Source organism: Vulpes lagopus, chromosome 13 (assembly GCF_018345385.1).
Source record: "Vulpes lagopus strain Blue_001 chromosome 13, ASM1834538v1, whole genome shotgun sequence".
NCBI classification, from domain to species: Eukaryota; Metazoa; Chordata; class Mammalia; order Carnivora; family Canidae; genus Vulpes; species Vulpes lagopus.
The window spans coordinates 39,436,539-39,455,795 of record NC_054836.1 but is presented as its reverse complement, the minus strand read 5'-3'; the positions used below and the strand labels follow the sequence as shown (position 1 = coordinate 39,455,795).

Below are 19,257 nucleotides of genomic sequence, written 5' to 3'. Positions count from 1 at the left end.
CTACCATGCTTAAGCTTGCAGTCATTTCTCTCTTCATACATAGGTATTATCATACTAGGTAAAAACAATTCTGATATCTATCTATATTGTATCTAACATGGAGTCTTTCTTTCTTATTCATCATTTGATTAGTTCCTATTGACCACCTAGCTATGGTCTAGTTACTTTGTTAGATCATAAGCGCATTAAAATTGTTTTAACCTGGGAGTAAATCATTATGAAAGACTGTTGTCTGAACAAAGATTGCATGTCCCCAAAGTCCCAGCGGTGATTACTGATTGCTGCCTATTCACCTACACAGTAAGAGTTCTCTCTTCATACTCTCAACAATCTTGTGCTTCTGTTTGATATCTGAGAAAATTAGAAATTTATTCTCATCACCCAGGCTTTGTTCCATGCCAAAGAAAATATCAAATTTGGTTTTGTCAGGAGTCCCTCTTGGAGGTCACTGCCAAGGATTCCACATAGGAGGTGATCTCATGGGAAACTACGTTGGAAATCCCCAACATCAACATGTGGGGCAGATGGTTCAATGCTATGAGGTTTCAGCAGAACCTCTCAGACCTCTTGCTTTCATTTGTAAAATTCAAGACACTGAACAGGGACCAGTAGGGCTGACAGGACATCCTTCTTCAATAATTCAATCATTTCATCTAACTCCCTAATCTTAGGCTAGTCACTGGTCACAAGAGATGTTATTGTGCCACTTGTTTGGTCCTATGGGAAGTCTGCTTGTGTTTGTTTTTTTCTAGATAGCCTCAAATACAACATGGAAAACCCTGAGCCTAAAAATTAGGGGAATTACATAAAGTTCATCTGGAAGTCAGCACAAACTTAAAACCAAGTCACTCATTCTTTTGGGCAAGATGAGCTGGCTAATAATTCTCAAAGAGTAACTGATGTCAGCTTAGAGGGAGGTCTCTAACCAAAAGTCCACAGGGCTCTCTCTGTCTTTAGATGTTGCCTCAATCCAAATGCTTCCCCCTGCCACAGACAAGGACATGGATGACATGTTTATCAAATCCTATGAAATTTATTCAGCATAGGAATCCAAGGAACAGGACACTTGACATCCAACTCTGCAATATACTTCGGAGAAACAATTTAAGCAGTGTCTGTTCAACTTCCAGTAAAATAGGATTTAGTTGCAGATGAAGAGTAATTATCAAAAGATTTATACTGCTCGCTGTTATTTTCTTCTTCATTCTCATTAGTATCTTTGGGGGGGGGGCACACTTTTTAGTAGTCTTGAGATCACAGTTAAGTGGCCATGGTAGTTCCAGCAAATTATAATGAGCCTCTTCCTACCATCTTAAAGGAACACCCTGAAATATCATATAGTGCTCCTTGGCACACAGAACAAAAGATAAGGTCCTTGCAAGCAAGTTCAAATCCTATAGCTCAAAGGCCATAGAATTTTAGAAATATTTTAGAAATTATGTAGCCTATATGTTCCATTTTACAAATGAGGCACTTTAAAGCTACAGGATTTCCATGATTTTTGAATGCCCCACTGCAATTCAGATTTAGAGCCTGAGTGAGAACCTTACTCCTTCCTTATACCTCGCTCCCTTTATGTTCCAGAATGCCCGACTCAGTGCCTCCCCATAAGTAGGTAGTGCTTCCCTTTCTGCTCCTCTTCCTCCCAGTGAGCCATTCACCCCAGCATTCCCACAAAGCTTCACCCACCTATTGCGGTTTCCTCTGTCTAGAAGTCCTACCCTATTGCTATGGGAACAGTTCCCTAATCATCATCTGAGACCTAGTTCAAATAAACTTTGAGGAAACTACTCCATCAGAGTTAGTCGCTCATTGTTCATTTTCCTATATTATGTGAATTTTCAGACAGATTTACATCCCCCTGTCTCTCCTATTGTGAGCTGCTGGGAAAAGGGGTGTCAGCCATCTTGAATCCCCAGCCTCAGGTAGATCCAGGTAGAGAGTCAAGTATGTCATGGACAATAAATAGCCAAATTAAAACAAATAAACAGTAACAACAGTAAAAACAGCCTTGGGTGAGGCCCCATTCCATACATCTGTAGAAGCCACAGAGATAACAAGACAAAGCTTTTGTTCTCAAGGGGTTTACAATCCCAGTGGAAAAGTCACAACTTCTCAGCAAGTATTTCCTGAATGATGGATTAATGGGAGTTAATTCCAATTCTCCCATATTGATATGCTATTATAAAATTCAACTGATGTCGGTGTGTTTTGTGGAGCAATTGCTCTTTATCTTGACTAACAGGACTTCCTACTTTGTAGTCTGACTTCTGCACTTCACTGCATTTATCACAGCCCCTAGGGCTAGGTTCTCACCATAAAGCTGTGCAGAAAACATGATGGGAAAATCCTCTCCCACACATCAGAAGCGTCCCCCATGATAAAACAAAGTATTGGCCTGGAGTGGGAAAAGAGGCACACACACTATTAGCTAGAATATAAGACAGTACAATCTTTCTATGAGGTATGTGATAGGCTCAGTCGGTTAACCATCCAACTCGATCTTGGCTCAGATCTTGATCTCAGGATAGTGAGTTCAAGCTCCATGTTGGGCTCCATGCATGGAGCCTATTTAAAAAAAAAAAAAAAAAGACAGTACAATCATTCTAGTGGCCAACTTGGCAATATGTATCAACATTTTAAATGTACATCACTTGGTGCCAGCATTTCCACTGCTAAAAACTTACCCTATGAACATATTTGCACAAATCTGCAAATGTGTAAGTATATTCATTGCAGCCATGGTTGAAATAATATAAATTTTAAAATGGTTACATCCATACCCTGGAATTCCATGCAATCATTACAAAAAATGTGAGAGATTAAATGTGCTGAAGAGAGACAGTCAATATATTATTAATTGAAAATTCAAAACACTGAAGAGTATTGTTTAATATTATCCCATTTGTGTAAACAAATAATATATACATGTATTTGCATATGTATAAATATTACTAAAAGGATATGCCCAAAATATTATCAGAACTTATAACAATGGATAGTATAAAAGCCAGAAAGAAATAGGAGAATTTTATTTTTTAGTTCAGACTCTGGTAGTGTTTGAATTATTTTACTATAAAATATATTATTGTTATGATTTCTAAAAGTGCCTTCCACCTTCTTACCACCTTCTTGTTTTATCTGTTTCAGTTTAGCCAACTCGATTTTCTCAGGACTAAACTTATTTATTCCATATTAACTCTGAAATTCATATGTATCTCCCAAACTCATTCTCTCTAAGCCACTCTTTCACTTTAAGTATGACCTTTCCGAGATCTTTAGCTTATTGTTAACCAGATGAAACCATCAGCACATGGGCCCCCAATCCAGGTACTGAATTACAAAAGTACATTTGGGGGGTGGGGGGAGAAGCTTACTCAATTGCATCAGTGAAAACATCAACAAATGTTAGCAATGCCACAGTGTCATGATGCAGGAGGTCAAAGACCCATGCACTCTGCACCAGGGGTCACAGTGGGACTTAACTGGGGCAGTTCTGGTTCTGCGTTAGGACCAGGAGCACTCCAATCTCAATGAAAGTGCGTAAGACACCGCTATTATCCCCGGATCATTGCCATGGTAGACCCAAACAACTCCAGTCTATCGTGTCAATGTGTATTTGGGGAGTCTTTAATGCACGGATCATTGGCAAGCTGCACCATAAAAGCCCTGTAGGAGCCATGGCCGAGCGTGGAGTCAGTGCACACTCGGGGACGCCCCCATGCCTGGATCATTTGCAGCGCATCGTGTCAATGCATACTCGGGGAGCCCTTACTCCGCAGCCTGTGCATGCCGAGGAACAATGTACACCAAAAATCCTTATGAAATAGTAGTTACAGTGCATACACAGTATTCACTCTTCTAAACGGCATGTCAGCAAGTTTAGTGTGTCACAAATAACTCCTAAAAGGCACAAAACACTCCTAGCGGCCCAACTTCACGCACAGCCGGCTGGTCCATGGAATTGTTGCATGACTGTGGCAGGAGTGTGGGGCTCTCTGTACGGTGAACAAAGGGAAAGGGACAGCTAGTTCTTGCAGTCTAAGCCTCGGCTTCTATTCCGTGTTTCATTATCCCAACTCTTTTCTAATCATTTTCCTGGGCATCTGCTACTTAAGATTCCAGAACCTTCCCTCCCTCCCTGCCCTGTTCCAGAGCATCTGAAGAGTCAGGTGAGAAGGATGGCTAGAGGCAATCTCCTTGGGACTTAAGGCTCTATCTAGACCACCACCGTCCAACAGAAATACAATGGGAGCCACTTAGGTCATTTTAAATATTCCTTGTAGTCACACTTTTTAAAAAGGTAAAAAGAAACAGATTTAACAGATTTTAATAATATATTTTACTTCACACAAAACACTATCTTGTCAATATCCAATCAATATTTTTAAATGATTGGGAGTTTACATTCTTTTAGACTGGCCACATTCCAAGGGCTCATAGCCACACGTGGCCAGTGGCTGCCCCAGGGACAGCTCAGCTACGGAGGCCCGGGAAAATGAATCCCAGTAGCTCGGGTTCGCAGGCAAGTACCTATTTCCAAGCAGGGGTGCGTCTCTCCTTCCACCTCCTTGCCGTACCAGTGCACCTGCTGAAGAGCCTTTTCTTAGCAGCCTGAGCGGGCGGCCCTGTGTTGGTTTTGTGATCATAAAAACGACCGCAAAGATGCGCTCGGGAAGGGGAGAGAACTACTCTAGGCCCAAAAGATCCTGTCCGCAGCAGGTCCTCCTCGGAGACCGTGACGGAGAGGAGGAGGAAGGGGGAGCTGCCGGGGGAGGGGAAAGGGAGCCCAACGGTGCCAAGCCCGAGGGCGGCGGCCTCACGGCCACTAACTTCGTCCGCAAACGTGCGGGCCGCGGGGCTTGCGGGGTCCCCGACCGCCGGCCCGGGGTGGGGGGGGGGGTGCACTGGTATCCGAGACCGAGTCTTCCCGGGGACACAAAGGGGGAGGGAGGCGGAGACAAAGGCGCAGGGAAAGAAAAGGAGGAGGGCGGGGGCGGGATGGGGGGGCGGCGGAGGCGCAGGCTGCGGAGCGCGGGGCGGGGGCGGGGTGCGGGGTGCGGGGCCGAGGGCGGTCAGGGTGGGGATGAGGCGGCGGAGGCGCAGGGCTGCGGGGCGCAGGGCTGCAGGGGGCGGGGCCGGGGGTGGCGGCGCAGGGCTGCGGGGCGCAGGGCTGCGGGGGGGGGGGTCGGAGGGCGGGGCTGGGGGCGGTCGGGCTGGGCTGCGGGGCGCGGGGCTGCGGGGGGGTGTCGGGGGGCGGGGCTGGGGGCGGTCGGGGTGGGGGGCAGCAGCGCGGGCTGTGGGGGGCGGGGCCGGGGGCGGCCGGGGTGCGGGGTGGCGGCGCAGGGCTGCGGGGCGCAGGGCTACGGGGGGGGGGTTGGAGGGCGGAGCTCGGGGCGGTCGGGGTGGGGGGCGGCGGCGCAGGGCTGCGGGGCTGCGGGGGGGGCGGGGGCCGGGGTGGGGGGCGGCGGCGCAGGGCTGCGGGGCTGCGGGGGGGGCGGGGGCCGGGGTGGGGGGCGGCGGCGCAGGGCTGCGGGGCGCAGGGCTGCGGGGGGCGGGGCGGGGGCGGGGGCGGCGGGGCAGACAAAGCGCGGGCGGGGGCGGGGGCGGGGGCGCGCGCTCATCCGGGGACTGGCGGGCGGGCCGGCGGCGGGAGGGGGAGGCTGGGCGAGGCGGGCAGGTCTATTTGAATATCAGGCTCTGCCACACTCCGGGCGCGGCTGACAACTTCATTACCTCCGCGTGTAAAAATGACTGCCGGCGAATGCAAATGGCTCGGCCGTCTCGCCGCCTGCCTCCGCTCTGCCGCGGGCTGCGGGCCGAGGCCCCGGGAGCCGCCGCCGCCGCCCGACCCGACGAGCGGCCCGCGGCAGCCCCGGCTCCTCCCCCCGCGCCCCGGGACCGGGACCGGGACCCCGGACCCCCGCCCGACGCCGGCTGGGAGGGCCGGGGCGCCTGAGAACGGCTGACCTAAGAGGTGCTCGGGAGTGTTTAGCAAACGCCCTGCCTCATGACTGTCACCTAATTAAAGTATGGCAGTGCCGGGAAAACAGCCCTCGGTGGATGGGGGGATGGGATTCGTAACCTTGAACCCTGATGGAAGAGGTTGGACCCCACCCGTCCCCGACCCCGCGGGCGCGTGATTAATTTGGACGAAAGCATCCCTAAGGCCCCATTTGCGCCTAGTGAGCAAGCGGGGAGGGGCGTGTGCTGCTCCCTGCTCTCCGCTCCCCAGGCCTTGGGGTGTGCCTGCCTCGGGGAGACAGGGTGCTCCATCACTGTGCGGGACCCCTCTCCCAATCCATGTGGGAATAGAGGCAAGTCTTGGACAGAAGGAAACACGGTCCTTAGAGAGCCTCCCTCCCTCCTTGGGCATATAGAACCAGAGGAGAACTCATTCCCTAGCAAGAAGTCACCTCCTGCCTTGCGACAGCTCCAGTTATTACATGTGGACTCCCTGAGAGCTCCTCGAGGGCAGGGGCTAGGTCATTTTTATTGATAACATCAACAGTAGTAAACATCTGCTGAGGGCTTATTATGCACAAGACATTATGCTACTCCTTTATCTAGATTATCTTGGCAGCAACCCCCCTTTTGCTCCCCTGAAAACCGAGGCTTAGGGAAGCCTTATAAGGGGCCCAGGGTAACCCAGCAGGAAGGAGTGGAACAGGGATGGGAAAGTAGGCCTGCCTCCCTCCAGAGCCTGTGTCCTGGACCATTCTGCAATATTCATTTTATGAGCCTTGCAGCTGGCACTGCTGTTCTGCACCCCCATTCCCTTCAAGACAGTTCCTAACCTTATGGCCCAGAGTAAATCCCAAATCTGTTACATTCCACCACTTCTTTTGTCTGGGGCTTGGTTCAGAAAAGAACATGTGACCAGTCCTGGCCAATGTCATGGGAGGGGACATCTCTGGGGGATTCTGGAAAGTGCTTCCTTGCCCCAAAAAAGGGACACACAGAAGCAATTCTCATCTCTTCTGCTGGATGATATCTTGGTGCTCTGAGAAGTCTGATGGTGTCTACCACCTAGTAGCAATGGAGGAGCCAGCCAACAAAACTACTTTTTGTAGAGATAGATTTGCAGGATTCAGTGATGCAGGCAGGCCGAGTCCAAGGCCTCAGAGGGAGGGTCCTGTAGGACCAGCTAAAAGGATCCTTGGCTTCATACATGATAGAAACCAAACAAGCCAGAGAAAGTGAAAGCAGTTTATTGAATAGGGAGAGTGACGGGGGGTAGCAAACAGGGTGTCTGGGAGACTCAGAAAGGAAAGGAGAGTGAGTCTCATCATCACCTGGGTTGAGGGGTTTATCCTGGAAAGGAGTCTAGGGTATGTGTTCCTTCAGGAATCAAGGATAAGGTCCAATCAAAGGCTAGTTTCAGGTGAACAATAGGCATTATTCCATAAAGTACTGAAAGTGGGGGTACTGATGCCAGCGTCAGCTGAGGCTTGTTTGAAGCTAATGTCCTGGAACGTTAGAGATCTGGCTCTTCTTCCGTGTTTTAAAACCTAGGACAAAACTCAGAGAATGATTAACGGCCTTGCTTCCGCCTTGAAGTGGGAACATAGCTTCTTTGGCATATTCAGACGCAAAATATGGAACATGAGTAAATAGGTCCTAGCAGAAAACCAGCAAAGATGGAGCCTTTCTAAAAGGGAGTCCCTTCAGCTTCCCTACCACCTCAGTAAACTCAATAGGAGCTAAAGCTTAGGAAAGTCTCATTTTTTAAAATATTTTATTTATTTATTCATGAGAGAGGCAAAGACATGGGCAGAGGGAGAAGCAGGTTCCCTGCAAGGAGCCTGATGCAGGACTCGATCCCAGGAACCCAGCTTGAACCGAAGGCAGAGTTTCAACCACTGAGCTACCCAGGCGCCCCGGGAAAGTCTCATTCTATCCCCATATCTACTAGCAGTGAAATCATGCTGCCTCATGTATATTCAGGCTATATTTAAGTTCATTCCTTTCTGGAATGAGAGAAAATAAGAAGAAATAAACAAAAACCCCGAAAATTTGGTCATGTCTCTACCCTGTTCTCTTTCCCTTTCTTCATCAGTAAAATGACGGAAGAGGGTCAGCTCCAGATACTGAAAATGGAACCTCACCCTTCCAACTCCTCTTCCTGGGCACTCACCTCCAACCTCATTCAGTCTCAGGGCCCTAAGCAGCTTTTCCCCAATTTCCTTTTCCTTCAAGACAGTCCTTTGCCTACACAGGCAAACCATCTCTTCCCTCCCGGAGCATCAGACCTTCCATTTAACTGTCCTGCACGCGCACATGCAGGTGTCTGACCTTTGAAATGTTCTTTGCTGGCATTCAGGCAGTCTCTTTAGAGAATTTGTGTCTGGTTTTGGACATTTTCAGAAACAATGGCTACTTAACCAGTCACTTAGTCATTTCCTTTGTCAGCTGCTTTAAAACATAGAATTCAAATTAGAATGGAAAGTTGATTTTTATTGTTTCTGTTTCATTAAAACCATGCACACTCTTCACTGAAATATGCACAAAAATATACAAAATACATGCTATGTGCTTTAACAATCCATCCAGAATCAGTATGGTGACTGGCTCCAATATCTCTAACATTTCCCACTGCTGAGGAAAAAAAGCCCTGACCCATTAGCAAGACATTCAACACCTGCCATGATCTGTACCCAACCAGCTCCAGCCTTATCTGTCTACCATCATAAACCCCTAAATCATGCTCTTGCATTTCATCTTCCTTAGTACGTTCATTGCCCACACTGTCTAGAATGCCCTTGAACCCTATATCCAACTATTCAAATACAACTGCTCTTTCCAGGTCCAGATTAAATACCACCTCTTCCAAAAATCCTTTCCCATTCCTCATATTTAGTAACACAAAATGTTGTTACTTAGTGTTTGTTCTTAGTAATATTTAGCATATGTTTTGAGTGTACACTCAATACTCTTAAAATAGTGTACATGCCCAAATAGCATAGGCCTAAATATTATCAGCAGAATATATAAACCTCATTCCCAACTTAAGGATGGTCTCTTAGATGTGATAAAGTTTCTTGCACCTCTTGTTTTCTTTAGGACAATTCTGATGTAAGGAATAGAAAACTTGCCCCTACTAGTTCAAGCAACAAGGAAAATGTAGTATCTCATGTAGGAAGTCTCAAGGTGGCAGGTGCTGAGGCTGATTAATTTAATGGCTCCATAATGTTTAGTGTTCTCAGGGACCCAAGCCATCCTCAGCTTGTTGGCCACAATTGTCGTTAGCTAGTTCTCCTCAGGGTCTCAAAATGGCTACTGTAGTTCCAGGCATCACCTCAAGACATGCTAACAACCAGCCAAAAAAGTGGAACTGTTCTTACCTTTAATTTCTTCTGAAGAGTAGGAAAATTATACCAGAAAATTACCTCAGAAGATCTTTTTTCATATGCCCTTAGCCAGAGTTGGATTATATGCCTATCTCTAAACTTTTACTGGCAAGGGAGATGAAACTATCATCATTGATGACTAACCAGGATTTATCCCTGAGTTATATTGGGGGACTGGGAGGGGGAAGACAGGGGATAGGACAGGCAATATCAAAACAAAAGGTAAGTTTTAGCTAGTCCCTCAAGCATTTGTTATGCATATAAACCATCTGAAAGCTTACTGGCTTAAAAAATCTACTTTTCTCAAGATACTGGACTGGATGAGGAAAGGGCTGATTCCCAAGGGAGAAGGGAGGGTTGGTGGGTAGGCAGCTGAAAGTATCTCTTCCATGCAACTTATGATGGTTTATTTGAAAGTCAGAAATAGTCATTGAGATTATTCTTGTAGTTTGTTCTTTCTACAAAATCTGTGGTAAGATGGTATATATTAGTTTAGTCAGTAGCAAATTGGCTAATTCAACTGATAATTTTCTTAGTGGGTGGTAAAAATCATGTTTGCTCTTTTCCTTTTTTTTTTCCTAAATATTTCCATGTTACAGACTCCACATAGGAGTTTGCCTTTAATAACACTAATGCTTGACTGTATTAAGCCATTTCTGCCCTAAATTCTTTAGGCTGTAGACATCTGAGAATTAAGGTCAGAAGGATAGCAAATAATTCCTTTGATTGAGCAAATAATTTGATAACTGGATTATTCACCATCAGAATATTACCATTTTGAAAGCCTGTAAATCACAGAAGCTTTTGAGGATAAAATTATTAAACAAGCATTCCCCCCTTTTAATCAGGGCAGGCAGGAAATCGCAACATAACATTCTTTATTTTGTAAAGTCACTTCTTTGCCCTAAATAGGCTTCCAATTCTCTTTTAACTTTCATATGTATGAGGCAAGAAATTCTTTGGTGGCAGCTATAGTTAGATTCATATCATTTACTAAAATAATACATGGACTTCTTTTGTGATGGTATCTTCCATCTTCTAATAAATGTATAACTGCCTCTATAACAATACCCAGTCAGATGATGAATGTCTGTATAATAATACTACCTCTCTCCCCCATTTTTGTTCAAAAAGCTCATGGAACTGCTTGCACAAAATCAGATGTATTTCAGTATCATCTCTGTAAATCGTAGACCATGAGAGCCGGAATCACAGCCTTCTAATATGATTAAGTGAAGAAAGTGAGGCCCTAGAGTTCAGAGAACTTTCTGGAAGTTGTCAGGCCATCAGTGGCAGAGTAGGACCTCATCATCTTGTTTTTCTGGTTGATTGTCCTCTACACGACCCCTTGCTATTAATGATTCTATTAATGATTAATGTTTAAGGACAGAACTAACTCTACTCAGGTTATCAAGTCAAAGTCCTGAATAAGAGTAGGCTCTGGAGTGCATGAACAGCACCTTGGGTTAAGACTCCAATTCTTGATTTCGGTTCAGGTCATGATCTGATCTCAGAGTTGAGGGATCTAGCCCCACATGGGGCTCTGCGCTCAACAGGGAGTCTGCTTCTCTCCTCCCTAGCCCTCTCCCTCTGCCCCAGCCCCCTCCCCTCCTGCGCATGGAAACACACACTCTCTCTCCATCCCCTACTCAAATTAATAAATAAACAAATCTTGAAGGAAAGGGTAGGTGGCATCCATTCAGCCAGGTCCCATCAGGGGCAGGATCTAGATTACATCCTCCGGTGTACTCTCAACCCCGGCCTGGTACTACCTACATCCCCACCCACAGGTATCTAAAGTCTCCTCAAGTCCCTGTTTCATTACCTGTCCCAGCAGCCCAGGGAAACCCAAGGTCCAAGAAATGTCCTTGACAAGGTGCTTCTTTCCTCTACTCCCTTTCAGTGTGAGATGAAAGGGACAAACGGAAGAACACAGCTGTAATCCGTTCCTTGCCATCATATTACCATCACCATGAAATTAAAGACAAATTTTAAGAATAGATGTTTTCAGTTCAATCATAAAAGTGGGTATTTACTTCTCAATGTTAGTTGAATTTTCCCCCTTCAATATTGTTTGGATTCAGAAACCCTGGGCCTCTATTTTTTCAATCTAGAATTATTCCATTTGCGGCATTCACTCAAACCCACAACTCGTTTGTTCAAATCATACACTTCTAAACAGCAGAAAGGAAAATGTGCTCCAATACACGAAGATTTTTAAACAATTCAAGCACAACTAAGAAAATGAAGCCTAATTTCTCCTCTTCATCCCTTGCCTCCTCTTCTTTGACCAACAATTGCTATAATCCACACTAATGAGGTAGACTGTGTTAAGAATTTTCTTCACTTAACATTTCTCATTATTAATAAATTTTACACTGACAACTATAAAGTGAACACTTTGGATTTATGCACCTAACCTAATTACATATGCTGCATGTACGCATTTCATTATTTACTTGACAGATTCATTCCTTGATATCATAAATAATTAAACAAGAATCAAATATTAACAATCAGATACGTGTTAATTCTCCTCAAATCTGTAGAAACAAACTATATTTTTATCTTCAGTTCAACAAGCACTGATTAAAATTTCTTCATTAGGCCAATTTCGTAAGCAAAGTTCTTGATCTACTTTTCTTACTTTCACTGAAAATTAAACCTGGAAAAAATTATTCCAGGATTACTTTATGGGGGAAAATGAATATAACTGTATTTCAAACAAGCCATTCGATTTGTAATATTTCTCAAGCATGGCTGTATCTTTTTATGAAACATTAATCTGTGTGTTTGTTAGGAATTTTCAAATACGGGTTTTATTATAAGCCAGGAGACAGCACCATATTGGTTGCTGGTAGTATATTACCAGAGCTTCTTGTCTAGTGGGAGGATGGTTTTAACTAAACAGTTATTTTTATAACTTGTTTAAAGAATAATATCCAGCCATTCTGGATAACAGGAGAACTTAATTTATTGGGGCTGAAAATTTACCCTTAGGTCAAAGGATAGCTGTTGCTTTTTCTGCTTTAATGAGCTAGGTTTAAAGTTTTTTTATTCAAGTATATCAGCATCTTCATTGATCAAACTATTCTCACATTTTATCAAATTTGCTTTGGTAGAGCATACCATACAATTTCATCATTTAAAAAATATTAAAGATTCATAGATAGCCACATTATTCATAATACAAGATTAATGCCAGGCTGACAGGTTTTTGTAAAGATCTGACTCTTTTTTTTCTAAGTGCATATACCATATCTATGTGAAATGTACCTCTGATGTTGCATATTGATTACTCCCTTCTCTTCTCTTCTGATGCTAAAGAGAGAATATTATGGAATGATTGTCAGGGTTAGTGTGTCTCTGACCTACACATGTACTATTAATAATTTATGAGCTGATTTGAAATACAGCACCAAGGAACCAAGTGAGGACCACTGCCAGTGCCTAGAATGACACACACCCAGGGTTGACAGCATCTATACCCAGATTTTGAGGTTCTGTTAAAATACACAAAGAGACACAAATGCTCTAAGTGCCAGAGCTGACTGAATGAAAGGAAGCCATGCTTCTTTGTTAGAAATTTCAAGTAGCTACATTTATCTCTTTTCATCCTGTCCTTTCTATGACATTAGATTTCCTTTTTAAATTATTTAATTAGATTGTCAAGTGAGTTCATAATGTCTAAAAACATTAGAGGATCTAAATTCGAGGAATATGGAGGTATATAAAACAAAAAGATCAGGGCTTTCTTCTTATTTCTCCCATGCTTTCACAGCCAGAGGTTGTCTGCTGAGCATTCTTCCGGACTGTTCCATGCTCATTTAAAGATAGAGAAGGTGGGGAAGAAGAGTCCCCCTACCATCAAAAGTGGTATCACACTCTGCATACTGTGCCACAATTTGCTTTTTTTACTCAACAGCCCCTGAATCAGCACATGCATTTGTAGTCCATATTTTAAACAACAGTATAATGCTCCATTTTATAGAGGTGCTATGGTCCATTTATCCCTTCCCTCATTAACAGATTGTTAAGCTGTCTCCAATTTTTCACGATTAAAAGACAGTGCCACATACACTGAACTTACATACTCATGCACTTGCTCAACTATTTCACTAAGAGAGAGCACCGAAAGTGGAATTGCCAGGTCACTAACTGATTTTTAAAATCTCCTTGATCCAGAGTCCCCAGCCAGCTCAGTCAGTAGAGCATGTGACTCTGCATAGCAGGGTCATGAGTTCCAGCCTTGCATTGTGTGTAGAGCTTACTTAAAAATAAAAATAGGGCAGCCCGGGTGGCTCAGCAGTTTAGTGCCACCTTCAGCCCAGGGCTTGATCCTGGAGACCCAGGATCCCAGGATTCCAGGTCGGGCTCCCTGCATGGAGCCTGCTTCTCCCTCTGCCTATGTCATAAATAAATAAATAAAATCCTTAAAATTAAATAAATAAAAATAAAAATAAAAGCTCCTTCATCCATTAATTGGGCAGGATAAATTAATATTTCTATTTAGGATTTAAATACAACAACATTGCATGAATAGCTTTGCACATAACATGGAAGTGCATTGTCTTACAAGTATAGTTTTAAAACTTTAATAATACAAAGTAATTTGGGAAAAGATCATCTAAACTTTTAATTACATCAATTTCATGTGTGAGTAGCTTTATGAAAAAGCAAGCTAAAATCTAAGTTGTTCCTCATGTTTTAGCAATATGTCATCAAGCCACACATCTGTCTGTATTATTTTCAATATCAGCACCCAAAGCAGCCAGTCTTCATTTTATCGCTACTACATATAATGACCACTTTTATTTTTATTTTTTTAAAGATTTTATTTAGTCATGAGGGAGACAGAGAGAGAGGCAGAGACATAGGCAGAGAGAGAAGCAGGCTCCCCAGGGGGAACCCCCTGTGGGACTCGATCCCAGGACCCTAGGATCACAACCTGAGCTGAAGGCAGATACTCAACCACTGAGCCACCCAGGTGTCCCTCATGACCACTTTTAAAGTGTGTTTATACAGATTGACAACTGTTAAATGACTGAATTTTTTAAAAAAATATATTCAAATAAGTTTACGTTTAAAAACATTTCATCCACGAAATCTGGTTAAAAACAGTATTGTGTTTATTTGCAACCACTACAAGCTAAATATATTTGTAAAGTTCTCTGCTTTCCCCCTGAATTGTTCAAAGCTTCCCTGCAAATAGCGTAACGGTTACCTAGTGTGTCTGTCAAGTTCCATTATATGAAGTAGAATATGCTTTCAGAAAAGATGCCTTGCATCCGATGACAGGCACTTCCTATCTGCTAGGATTCATAAAAATTGGAACATTGATCATTTCATGTAGAGATTTTCTTTCGCAAGAAGATAAAGGGAAACCTTGTTATGCCAAATGACTTACTAGTCAAAAGTATCCAGGACACTGAAACCTGGAAACTAGTTAATGGTTTGTAACAAGTCAGAAATAAAGATGTTCAACCAAGAAAATGACATAAAGCAGCAATGGCTACAAGAGAAAAGAGCAGCCTGTCAGAATCATGCAAGGGCTGTGGTGACAGGTAGACAATAAAATGGGATGACACCCGTTCCTCCCACTGGGGGTGTTTTCAACAGCTTCCTCTTGAGAGTTTCCATGCACTTCCTTTGCAGGACACCTTCCCTCCTCTAAAAAATGGCAGCAGACCCCTTGGAAGTCTTATTAAAATTCTCCTTCTGTGTCATAAGATACATTGTAGGAGGCAGAGGGCTGTACCTGAACAGTTAATTCTTCATTGCGTAAAGGAAAGTGAGGACAACAGTCATTCCAGTAAGGTAGCTCCTTGGCTGACACATCACAGCAATACTGGACATCAAGAAACAAGAAACGAGTCAGGGGGAAATGAGCCCACAGTGCCACCGAAAATGGCAGACAGCACGCATCCCAACAGAAGCAATGTGGTACATAATTAATATTTCATACTCGAATTCATATCCATTATATCTGCAAATGAATTCCACATACTAGCTGAAATCTCCACTGTGTATAGTCCAACAGCACATTAGGGTGAGCACTGTTTGCATTTTTAAGCTAAATTTTCTTTCATTTACTCTCTTCACAAAACAGCAGTGGTAAGAGTGTACCCCTACTTACCCCATTATGGGCTCTAAAGGCTTTGCTATCCAAGAACAGAAAGAAAGCAAAGCACCTAGCTGGTGCCCCATGAGTTCTTTAACACCAACAATTTCAAGGAATGAATCTACTTGATCTAAAATAATACTAGCGATGTTTTTTACTTAACCTCATGTCACTGGAAAGTTATAATTTCATATGCGTCTATTTTTTTTTCATATACGTCTATTTAAAGTGTTATGATACCACTGAACTAATTTCCAAGACAGTAATAGTTGTTAGTACAGTTTTCTAAGCCATTTCTCTTTTATTTTAATTTTTCTTTCATTTCTCTCTTTTTAAAATTCTATTCCTAACATATTTTAAGTTGTATGACAAAGTAAACATTTTATAACCCTTCCCAGCGAATTTCTTTTTCTACTAATGCCATTTCAACCAGTGGGAGGTCCGTATTTCCCACACTGCAGTTCTACATCTAAAATTATTTCTGATATAGATTAGCTGTCCCTTAGTGAGCTATGAAAGACAAAATCTTAGTGTCCTTAACCCTGTCTTATTTGACAGCAAATACATATTTACATGAAATAAAAAGCACATATTTGTTCTTTTCGTACAGCTGTCAGCACAAACTCGGGTTGTTTAAAAACCTGTCCATACAAACAGAACTGGTGTTTAATACGTGACATATGATAAAAGGGCAACAATAGGAAAAATCAAAGATTATTTAAAAAGAAGAGTTGACACGCGTATTTGGAACAGAAGGTGATCGTGTTATGCCATAAATTATATAGTCCATTGACAACGAGAACTTCATTATTCATTCATTTGATTGTTTAAGAAAACATAGGTTTGATTTTAGTGGCTCGCTTTCCAGCGTATCAACTTTGGGTCCCCTTGCAGGGAAAGGTATAAGAAAATGTTATTTGTTGCCTTAAAATATTTCCAATTAGAGTTTCTTTTCAGCTCTCTCCTCCAGCAGTCTTTCTAATAGCTAATGGGAACATATTCTGAAGTCAGGCAGGCTGAGCCTTCCAGTTATTCCTGTCACCTACCCAGGGCCCCTGAGCCATACCACCTCCACTTACCCAACAAAGTCACACATCTGCTTTAAGAGACTGGCAGCTCCTGAATCTGCAGAAGCAGTGATTTACCAAAAGATGGTTTCGGGGGTAAATTTACCGCCCCCAGCCTTCAAGATTTGCCCTATCCTGAGGACCAACTTCACCTGTCCCTAGACGCCCCTGTTCTGAAGCCCCAAGGACAGAACTTGTTCTGCTTCTTGTGAACAGCGCCCCATCTGCTGAACACACATTTTAATAAGTAAACTCGATTTCCCGGGAAATACCTATTGGTATTAACAAGAAAATAGCATCTCTACAAGATTCTCTGAAAAGAAATCCTGTCAGTGCCACTCATTCTACCTTCAAAGACAAGTCCCTGTAATTACTTTCTCCCCTTCGTTTCCTTGTCCGGATAAAGCAACAAGATCAGAGAGCCCATCCATTTTCCCCAGATACCTTCCAAAATGTGCGTCTGCTTTGCAGGCTGGGATCAGAAATTTCATTATCTGTATTTGTATTAGTAATTCACTGCACAAAGAGAACAGAGGGCAGAGGAGGAGAGCAAGCATGGAAGCAAACATCAGACAGACAATTGTATATATGCAAATGCTTGCAAATTTCTGCCAGCATCTCCATATCTATAACCAAGCAACATGGAAGCCTATTCATCCCTCATCTTCCTGGCTGCCAAATACGGTTGTGGTTTTGGAGGAAAATATTGAGAAAACGTTGAACTTTCAACCACTGGGACTAAATCTAACTCAAAGCCTACTATATAAAAGGCTAAATATAAAAGGCATAAATATAATCAGTGATTTTCTAGAAAGGCAGGAGAAATGCAACCTCCTGGCTACAAAGGGTGAGAAACAATATGCCCTGGGAGGGGGGCAGGGGAAGAGAATGGTTGCATGCAGCTCTTCAGCCCAATTGACAGGGAACTGAAATGTTGCCTCTTGGCTTGGGGTTGTGTATTTGCATAAGCAGCCTGAGCAAGAAGGGGCGTGGAAAGCCTGAATTAGGCATGATGAAGAAAAAGCCCCAAATTCGAATTCATAAGTACAGTGTACTCCCTTTCAAATGAGTATGCGTCGTGATTGAAAAATGACAGCAAGACTCATCCTGTATTTTGTTCTGTCTTGAAATCGGTGAATCCCAAAAAAACAATGGTTATAGAAATCTTGGTGACTCTCTTTTTCTTGTATATTTATTCTACTCACTGCAAGTCAGTAATAATAGTGATAATTCAAAGTACACCTGCATTTCACATGCAGTAATTCAGCTCACCTTCACAATCATGCTCTGAGATAGGATCGGTATTATACTCATTGTACAGGTAAAGAAAGCAAGGCTCAGAGGTTCAGACATTTTCATCACTAATAAATGACCGGACTAGAACTCATATTCTCATGATATACTGAGCCCAGGTGCTACCACATTCTGCTGCTGAACATTACCAACGAAAATTTATCCCAAATATAATGGAAGCGGATTTTTTTTTTTTTTTTACCTCTCAGCAACATTGGGCCCTGCTGCCAGCCCATTCCTGCCTTCTTGAAACCCTCTGCTTTCTTTATTCTTGGAAATTGCTCTTTATTGATTTGCGTATTGCCTCATAGACTTTCTCAGTCTTTTCCCAGATTTCCTCTTCTTGGCCTTCTGTCCCTTTCCCTCAAGGTCTGCCATCAGTGAGCAACCTCATCCACTTCTCTTTTTTCATTTATTCATTTAACAAGTATCTTTTTTAGGCACCTCCTATGTGCCACGCACTCGTCTGGCCACATGGGATAAGACAGGGAATAACAGTCATCTCTCTGCACAAGAAAAAGTTTATATTGTTGGGTGGGTGCAGAGGAGACAGAGAAAAATGAATTGGTAAGTAACATGGATATAGGTGGTGAGTGCTGTGGAGACTATAAAGAAGAGAAGAGGGATAGAGAGGGACAGGGTAAGGGAGTTGAGAGGACATTGCAATTTTGGGGTCACAGCAGGTCTCACTGACTAGACATTTGTGCAGAGATGACCTCTGTCAATTCTCCTCTCAGACGATTTTTGAATTTCCATCTTTGACCTCTCTGCTGATCTCAACCCCACACTGGAGCTTCGAAACACACCATCTCTTCCTGTATCCCCACCCCAAAGTCATCACTGCCATACTTGAATTCATCCTCTCCTCCTCTTCCTCCTTCACCTCCTATGTGCTCCCTACTCTGATTAACAGCACCACCCCCCCTTATATCACAAATATACAGTCAATAAATGTGTAAGGGGCTCCTTCGAAGCAAGTGCACTATGCTAGGTGCTTAGAGAATCCACTGGTCAATAAGAGCTATTTTCTTAAGAGCTGTGTCTAGGGAGATCATATAGGGAAATGAATTAGGATTTATAAACAGACCTGTGTTAAATTCCAACTCTTCCATTAATTAGCAGTAGGTTCGTTTATATACTGGGGATCATGGTACCTATTTGTATTAACGTTACAGGGATTAAATGCAGCCAATGCCAGAAAAGTGAGCAAGTGAGTGAATGAATGAGTGAAAAAATCGGTGAGTGGTGTGCTTCCTGCAGGGCTTGAGGTGGGAAGTATTTAAGAGATTTACAGTGATGTCATCAAGGCCCACTCTCTTCTCTCTCAGCTCTGTTCTCTTTCTTGTGGCTTTATTCTCAGGCAGGCTCCCTTTACAGTGGCAAGCTGGTGTCCCAGGGTTCCAGGCTTGCACCCTCATCACTCCAG

The 19,257-nt window shown here is 43.4% G+C and overlaps 1 long non-coding RNA gene across 2 annotated transcripts in view; it reads right to left on the bottom strand.

Moving 5' to 3' along the window:
- Positions 1-16,821, bottom strand: part of LOC121475137 — a 42,357-nt gene extending 25,536 nt beyond the window's left edge. The window contains exon 1 of one of the 2 annotated variants that reach the window (XR_005983628.1): positions 16,551-16,821. This is a non-coding gene — a long non-coding RNA (uncharacterized LOC121475137). Of the gene's footprint in view, positions 1-4,533; positions 4,833-16,550 lie in introns of those variants that run through there. The other variant, XR_005983629.1, reaches the window with a different exon arrangement.
- Between the last annotated feature and the right edge of the window lie 2,436 nt (positions 16,822-19,257).